The sequence below is a fragment of the Gorilla gorilla genome, chromosome 22, assembly GCF_029281585.2.
Source record: "Gorilla gorilla gorilla isolate KB3781 chromosome 22, NHGRI_mGorGor1-v2.1_pri, whole genome shotgun sequence".
Classification (NCBI taxonomy): domain Eukaryota; kingdom Metazoa; phylum Chordata; class Mammalia; order Primates; family Hominidae; genus Gorilla; species Gorilla gorilla.
The window spans coordinates 2,569,192-2,577,950 of record NC_073246.2 but is presented as its reverse complement, the minus strand read 5'-3'; positions in this window follow the sequence as shown (position 1 = coordinate 2,577,950).

Below are 8,759 nucleotides of genomic sequence, written 5' to 3'. Positions count from 1 at the left end.
CAGCAGTCATTGGGTCCAACTATGGATGGTGAAGTTGAATGGTGGTCAAAGTTAGAGCCTGGAAGCCTTCAGTAAATGCTCTGAAGTTCTCTGAGAGCCATCAGAGCTGTTGCTTACATTTAATTAGATCATTTATTAAGAGAACAAGCACTCTGATGGTCCTCTTTCCATTTGGGACTTTCTGTAAGGGGATCAAATTATCTGGCCCTGCATGGTGTGAAGCTCCACTGTGAGTAACTACAGATGGGCTGGTCTCTATTGTACCTGGCAAAGGCCGATAGAGGAGCATAAGGAGGAGATGAAACAAGCTTAGATTCTACAGAAGACTCTGATAGTGTGGGGATGCTGGGGATTCTAAAGGAGGTGTAGGCCTCTGAGGGCCCCTATCTGGAGCTGGTATTGGGCTGTGGGGTCTAGGGTCCCTTCCCCTTAAAACAGATGATCCTCTAATGGTTCTGAGGGGTTTTCTGGCTTACTGGCCTTTAGCCCACAGGTGCTGCATAGAGCTGGGTTTTGTTGTCAGGCCAGAAAGGCTTGCACATAGGATACTTCAGACCATTTTCCCTGATTTCTACAGAAAAGATCTAGCTGTAGGATGGTGTTAAAGTTCACAGTCTCATTCTCCAGCCATGTTTTGTGATCTAATCTGTATGCAGGCTAAATAGTGTTACAAAAGAAGATTTTTTTTTTTTTTTGCTTCATCTAGCCAAAAGCTGTTTCAATTTTTAAATATATATCCCAGGTGTGTTTCAGTGTCAGTAGACGAAGTGACTCCCATGGTGCCGAGAGAATCCTGTAACGACAGAACATGTACTAAAGTCCAGGAGGCGATGGGCAACCCCATGGGCCAAGTGGAGCCACCAAGGTGTCCAGTGCATCCCCTCAAAACCCCGTTAACTGAAGCTCTAGGAGGTCATAGGCATTTGCCATACACCGTCCTATCTCTCACCAGCGGTGGACATCTCCAGCCCTGCCGAGATGACCCCCACTGCTGGCTGGGGGACAGATGTCTGGCTGACAAGCCTTTCCCTAATTGACTGATTTGCCATTTATGATGCCCAATTATAACACCTGCAATGCTCAGATTCAAAACCTGCGACTGGGCACCTACATGACTCTGCTTCTTTTGTTCAGCAAAGAAATCCTGTTGAAGAACAATTTCAAGGAGCTGGGAAATGCATAAAGCCTGAAGGGAGAGGGTTTCCCCAGAACTTTAGTGAAACAGCTCTGGAACAACCAGCGATAGTTAACCAGGTAGTCCGGAAGCGCCATAGTATTCACTGCAAGTAAAGGGAAAGTGAAATTAATGAAGTGGACAGACCTCTCTCCGGGCCATGGCACCAGAAATGTTGATGGCTGATGTAATACCTTGGTTCTTATTTTCTTAGTTTAAAAGAATTTAAACAAGAAACACTCAGCAAAAGAAGTACAGCATAGAGTAATTTATTGCACACCAAAAAAGAAAGAATACTTTGAAAATTAAGTACAGAATAGACGGTACAGTCTGAGAAAGAGATTCCAGGCCAGCCTGCTCATAAGAGTGAGACAGCATTAATTGTTACTGAAGAAACCCTCCTTCTGGGAGTTTTACATGATTATTCATAAGAAGGTGGAAAGAAGTGTTATAGTAAGCAGGTTTTGAGTGGTCTTCTGGGTGCACATGTGCAGTAGCTGTACATATTTGTTCATACATTGCATGTCTCATTAGCATCTTAAGTCTCCACCCAGAAATGTGTTTTTACTATTAAAATGAGCAAAAGTTCAGTATGAGGATAGATAAAATCAAAATGCACATGCTGTCTAGAAGTAAAAGTCCCTACTGAAGATAGCGGGTTTCAAACGACCCCAAGTGCACCACATCTTAAATGTCGCTCCCACAAAGCTGGAACACTATCTGTTCCTGAGGGATCAGGTCCCATTTATGTTTCTGAGACACTGGCAAGTCAGGCGTCACTTGAGATGAGACTGATGATTTCAAGTGTAAAATGCCAAAATAATCAGCAGCTTCAGGTTGCATTTTGGAGCTTGTCCACTTAAATGGGTTGATGAAAATGTCTCACAAGACTCACTCCCTGGAAATGGGGTTTTCTCCTTTGCTCTTAGCAGATTTTGTGCCACCCAATAATTAACCTTCCTGATGCCTTGACTTTCACATTCGTGAAAAAGGCGCCATTGAGACTGACATTTCCAGGAAGGCACAGACCTTGTCACCCCCTGCAGAGTTCTGAAGCTGTTCATAAGCAGGCCACTTGGAAGATTTCTCTCAAAAGCTGTTGAGCATGAGCCCTGGCTAGAGGAAAAAGAGGGCTGCGGCACAATGAACAGTGTCTCAGACATCAGGACAATTTCCACAGAAGTTTAGGAAAGAAGGCAGCGCCCTGGGCTGCGGAAGGCGCAATGCTCTGGAAAGAACCCTGGGTACAGCTGAAAGAGGAACCTGAGAAGGATAGGGCCAATCGGTTGAGGACAACCCGCTCGATTTGGGCAAAGGTAAGGTGCCTACGTAGGGTAATACCCTCCTCAATGCTCAGAGCAGACCTGTCCTCCAGGTCCACCTCTTTACTCATTCTCCTTGGCAAAGAGTCGGCATAGCATAAGAACTCAGCAGTGCTTTGGCCACCGGGAAGTCCACACCGCTCTGCCCCTCCCTCCAGGGCTATGCACCCCAGTTCCTGGTACATGCTGGGATTATATTTCTGAAGCCTACCGACAAACAGGTTGAGAGCAGTTAACAGACTACAGCTCCCAGCATATTAGGTGGGGCGTGTACCACTCTGCCCCTTCTTCCAGGACTGTGCCTCGACCCGGAGACTGGTGCATGCTGGGATTGTAGTCCTGTGGCACTTTGACCAAAGGGCTGGGAGTGTTTCTGAGAATACATCTCCCAGCAAGCCTAGGGAGACGCACACAACCCCGCCTCTTTCTCCAGGGACGGGCTGTGTCCCTGACCCCAGTGCATACTGGGATGGTAGTCCTGCAGCCCTGTGACGAAAGTTCTGGGAGTCTTTATGAAACTACATCTCCCAGCAAGCAGAAGGAGGCGTCCACAGCCTAGCCTTTTCCTCCAGTCATGCGCACTGTCCCTGAGCCGGGCGCATGCTGGGATTGCAGTCCTGCAGCCTGGTGATGAAAGGTCTGGGAGTGTTTATGAGACTGCATCTCCCACCAAGCCCAGAGAGGCACGGACAAACCTGCCTCTTCCTCCAGTGACGCGCACTTTCCGTGAGCCTGGTCCATGCTAGGATTGTAGCGCTGCAGCCCAGTGACCAAAGGGCTGGGAGTGTTTATGAGACTGCATCTCCCAGCAAGACCAGCGAGGAGTGCAGAGCCTCGCCCCTTCCTCCACTGAGTAGCGCACTATCCCTGATCCCGACGCATGCTGGGATTGTAGTGCTGCAGCCCATTGACGAAAGGGCTGGGAGCGTTTACGAGAATACATCTCCCAAAAAGCATAGCGAGAACAGCACAGGTCCACCTCTTCCTACAGTGTCGAGCGCTGTCCCTGAGCAGGATGCATGCTGGGATTGTAGTCCTGAAGCCCTGTGACCAAAGGGCTGGGAGAAATAATGAGACAACATCTCCCGGAAAGCCCAGCAAGGAGCTCACACCCCCTTTCTCTTCCTGCAGTGAGGCGGACTGCCCCGACGCCCCGTGCATGCTGGAATTGTAGTCCTACAGCGATGTGATGAAAGGGCTGGGAGTGTTTATGAGACTACCTCGCCCAGCAAGCCCAGCGAGGTGCGCACAGACCTGCCTCTTCCTCCAGTGACTAGTGCACTCTCCCTGAGCCCAGTGTATGCTGAAATTGTAGTGCTGCAGCCCTGTGACCAAACGACTGGGGTAGTTATGAGACTACATCTCCCTGCAAGCCCAGCGAGGCACGCACAGCTCCACGTCTTCCTCCAGTGACACACACTGTCCCTGAACCTGCTGCATGCTGGGATTGTAGTCCTGCAGCCCTGTGACGAAAGGATCAAGAGTGTTTATGAGACTACATCTCCCAGAAGACCTAGGGAGACGCACACAGCCCCGCATGTTTTCCCCGTGACGCATACTGCTTTGATCCCGATGCATCCTGGGATTGTAGTCCTGCAGCCCTGTGACAAAAGGGTCTGAGAGTCTTTATGAAATAACATCTCCCAGCAAACGCAGCGAGGTGCGCACAACCTTCCCCTCGTTTTCCAGTGATGCGGACTGTCCGTGAGCCCCACGCATGTTGGGATTGTAGTCTTATAGCACTGTGACCAAAGGTCAGGGAGAGGCCATGAGACTACCTCTCCCAGGAAGCCCAGCAAGGCGCACACTGCCCTGCCTCTTTCTCCTTAGACCGGCGCACCGTCACTGATCTGGGTGCATGCTAGGATTGTAGTCCTGCAGCCCTATGACCAAAGGGATGGGAGCGTTTATGAGAATACATCTCCCAGTACGCCCAGGAGGTGCACACAGCCCTGCCTCTTCCTGCAGTGACTAGCGCACTGTCTCTGACCTGGGTGCATGTAGGGATTGCAGGCCTGGATCTCTCTGACCAAAGGGCTGGGAGCGTTAATGACACTACATCTCCCAAAAAAGCACAGCGAGAAGCGCAAAGCCCTCCCTCTTCCTCCAGTGACGCGCGCTGTCCCTGAGCCTAGTGTATGATGGGGCTGGCAGTGTAGTCCTTCAACCCTGTGATGAAAGGGCTGCGAGGGTTTATGAGAATACATCTCCCAGCAAGCCCGGCGAGTAGCACACAACCCCGCCTCTTCCTCCAGTGATGCACAATTTCCCTGAGCCCGGTGCTGGCTGGGATTGTAGTCTTCTGCCTCTTCCTCCAGTGACGGGCACTGTCTCTTAGCCAGGTGCATGCTGGGATTGTAGTCCAGCCGCCCTGTGACCAAAGGGTTGGGCATGTGTATGAGAATACATATCCCACCAAGTCCAGCGAGGCGTGCACAATCCCGCCTCATCCTCCAGTTATGCACACTATCCTTGATCTTGGTTCATACTGGGATTGTAGTACTGCTGCCCTGTAATGAAAAGTCTGGATGTCTTTATGAAACTACATCTCCCAGGAAGCCAAAGGAGGCGCGCAAAACTTTGTCTCTTCGCCCAGGAACATGCACTATCCCTGATCCCGGTGCATGATGGGAATGTAGTCCTGCAGCCCTGTGACCAAAGGGCAGGGAGAGTTTATGAGACTGCATCTCTCAGCAAGCAAAGCAAGGCCGGCACAGCCCCGCCTTTTCCTCCAGTGAGGCGCACTGTTCATTAAGGAGTGTTCATGAGATTACATCTTCCATCAAGCCCAGCGAGTCACGCACAGCTCTACCTCTTCCTCTGCCGGCGCGCACTTCCCTGATTCCGTTGCATACTGGAATTGCGGTGCTGCAGCCCTCTGACCAAAGGGCTGAGAGTCTTTATAAGACTACATCTCCCAGCAAGCACAAGAGGTGCTCACAGCTGCACACAACCCTCCCAGCCCCACTTTTCCTTCAGTGACCGCGCACTGTCCTGTGAACATGGTGCATGCTGGAATTCTCCTGTTGCGGGATTCAGGAGGATGAGAGAGACCTCGGGTTGAAACAGGATAATTTTTATTGAGTGCCCTCAGTATAAGGCCTCTGAGCCTAAGCTAAGCCATCGTATCTTCTGTGACCTGCACGTACACATCCAGATGGCAGGTTCTTGCTTTAACTGATGACATTCCACCACAAAAGAAGTGAAAATGGCCTGTTCCTGCCTTAACTGATGACATTGTCTTGTGAAATTCCTTCTCCTGGCTCATCCTGGCTCAAAAGCTCCCCCACGGAGTACCTTGTGACCCCCCACTCCTGCCCGCCAGATAGCAACCCCCCCTTTTCCCTTACTTACCCAAATCCTATAAAACGGCCCCACCCCTATCTACCTTTGCTGACTCTCTTTTCGGACTTAGCCCGCCTGCACCCAGGTGATTAAAAGCTTTTATTGCTCACACAAAGTCTGTTTGGTGGTCTCTTCACACGGACGCGCATGAAACTCAGGACCAGCTGACTCACGTCAAAAAGACTGGGACCGGAACACAGACAGAACTTGACTTTTATACACACTTCGCAAAAGGGGGTGGGCTAGCTTGAAACAAGCTTACAGTGGCGTGAAAGCAGGGATACAGAGGCAGGACAAAGACAGGATTGCACATGACCGTTGCCAAGCAACCCACATGTCCATTTTCTAGGTTTCCCTGGGCATGGGCTTCTCCTATAACCCTCAGTATGGTGCCCAAGCAGCTGCAGTTCAGCCTACTCAGGCTTCTCATGACTTTCATTGTACTTCTTCGATAAAACAGAATACTTGAACTCACGAGTTACAGAGAACAAGAACCTATAAACTCATTCCGTAAAACAAAGGAAATTTGTTTTTCTTTTCCCTATGTTGGGGGAGTGTTGGGAGAGCCTCCAGAGCACATTAGATAATATTATCAAGACTATTCCTGGGTCTGGCTGTGCCTGTTGATGCCTCTGGGACAAGTCAGTCTAATACAAGAAAATTTATTTCTCTTTCTTTTTAATTTTATTTTTCTTTAATTTCCCTCCTCAGTCCCAAAGCCCTGTCACCAAAAGACTGGGAGTGTACAGTTTCACATCTTGTCATTTGTCATGAGACTGTTTTCCTTCACCCCCATGAACGTACTTACAATAGCTTCTTTCAAATCTTATCTACTGATTACAGCATCTTGCACCTCTTGAGAATAGGTTCTATTGTCTGCTTTTTATCTTGTGAATCGATTACATTTTCATGCTTCTTCACGCATCTCATGAAATTTTAAATTGTGTAATAGGAACTACAGGGACTCTGGATTCTGTTGTATTTCTTTGAAAAGTATTATTTTAAGAGGGAGTTAATTTGAATAGATTCAAATCCCAATCCTTATCTCTTCTACAGTGTCACAGCTAAAATCTTCATTCAGTTCTTCTAAACAGTGTGCGTTTCTATATAGCAAAATATAGTATTTTATTAAGCTTTATTATAGTTATCTGTGAAACAGTTATTCAACAATCTACTCTACTTCATTATTACTGGAGTCCAGAACCTCAGTTGTGTTCACTTTTTGGATTTTATGTAAGTGAAATTATATAATATGTATACTTTTACATCTACTTTCTTCTATGCAAATTTATATTTATGATATTAATTCATGGTATTGCAGATAGCTATAGTTTGTTTATTTAAAAATATATTTTACATTTTGGCAAAGTATACATAAAATTAACCATTTTAGCTATTTTAAGTGTGCAGCTGAGAAAAATTAACTACACTCACATTGTTTTGCAACTATTTTTCCCATTCATAGGGATATTTTTTCAACTTCCAAAACCAAAATTCTATGCACATTAAATAACAGCTCCCTGTTACTCCCCCGCCAGCTCCTGGGAACCACTCTTGTATGTGGGGTTTCCAGAATTTAACTACTCTAAGTATCTCATAAGTGGAATAATACAGTATTTGTCGTTTTTTGACTGGCTGATGTCACTTTGCACAATGTCCTTAAGGTTCATGCACGACGTACCTTGTGTCAGAATTTCCTTATTTTTCATAACTGAATAATATCCCACTGTATGTATAAATCACATTTTATCTATTTATTCATTGATCATAATTCAAACAACACAGGTAATTTAAAAACCTTTTGGGTGATGTGAGTAATGCTGCTATGAGCCTAGGTGTACGTGTATTATTTTGTGTCTTTGCTTTCAGATCTTTTGCTAGATACACAGATGTGAAATTGGGGGATCATATGGTGATTTTGTGTGTAAATTATTTGGTTACTATGCTGTTGTTTCATAGCAGCTGCAGCATTTTACATTTCCATCATCAGTGCACAAGTGTTCTAATTTCTCCACTTCCTCACCTACACTTGTGATTTTCTGTTTTTTTTTTCTTTTGGTAGTAGCTATGCTGATGCGTATTAAATGGTATGTCATTTGGGGTTAGATTTTCATTTTACTAATGATTAGTTTTGTTGAGTACCTTTTCACGGACTTATTAGCCACTTCACATAATTTTTCGAGAAATGTCTGTTTAAGTATTCTGCCCATATTATAAACAATTAGTTTGTTTTATTATTGCTGGATTGTTCTTTGTATATTTTGGATAGAGTCCTATTTATCTATTTTTCTTTTGTTTCTTGCGTTTTTGGTGTCCTGTTAAAAAAAAAATCACTGACAAATCCACTGTTATGACATGTTTTACCTATATTTTATACTAAGAATATTGTACTTTTAGCTCTTACATTTAGGTCTTTGATCCAGTTAGTTAATTTTTTCTTATAGTAGAAGTTAAGGGCCCAGCTTCACTCTTTTGCATGTGGGTACCCAATTTCCCCATCACTCATTTCCCATAAAAATCATTTGACCATATATATGAGGGTTTATTTATATTGGCTTTGTATATTACTCCATTAGTCTCTTTGAAGCATGCTATTTTGGAATTTTGTAGTAAGTTTTGAAATCATTAAGTGTGACTTCTCTAGCTTTGGTATTTTTTTTTCAAAATTGTTTTTGCAATTTAAGGATCTTTGAGATTCTCCATAAACTTAAAACTTGATTCTTTGATATCTACACAAAAGTAATTGGCATTTTACTTCTTGGTTACTTCCTAAGTACTTTATTCTTTTGATGCTATTGTAAATTGAATTGTTTTCAGAGTTTTCTTCTCAGATTATTCATATTACTACATAAAATACGGTTTGTTTTTCTATGTTGATTTTGTATGCTACTACTCAGCTGAATTTATTAGTTGTAGTA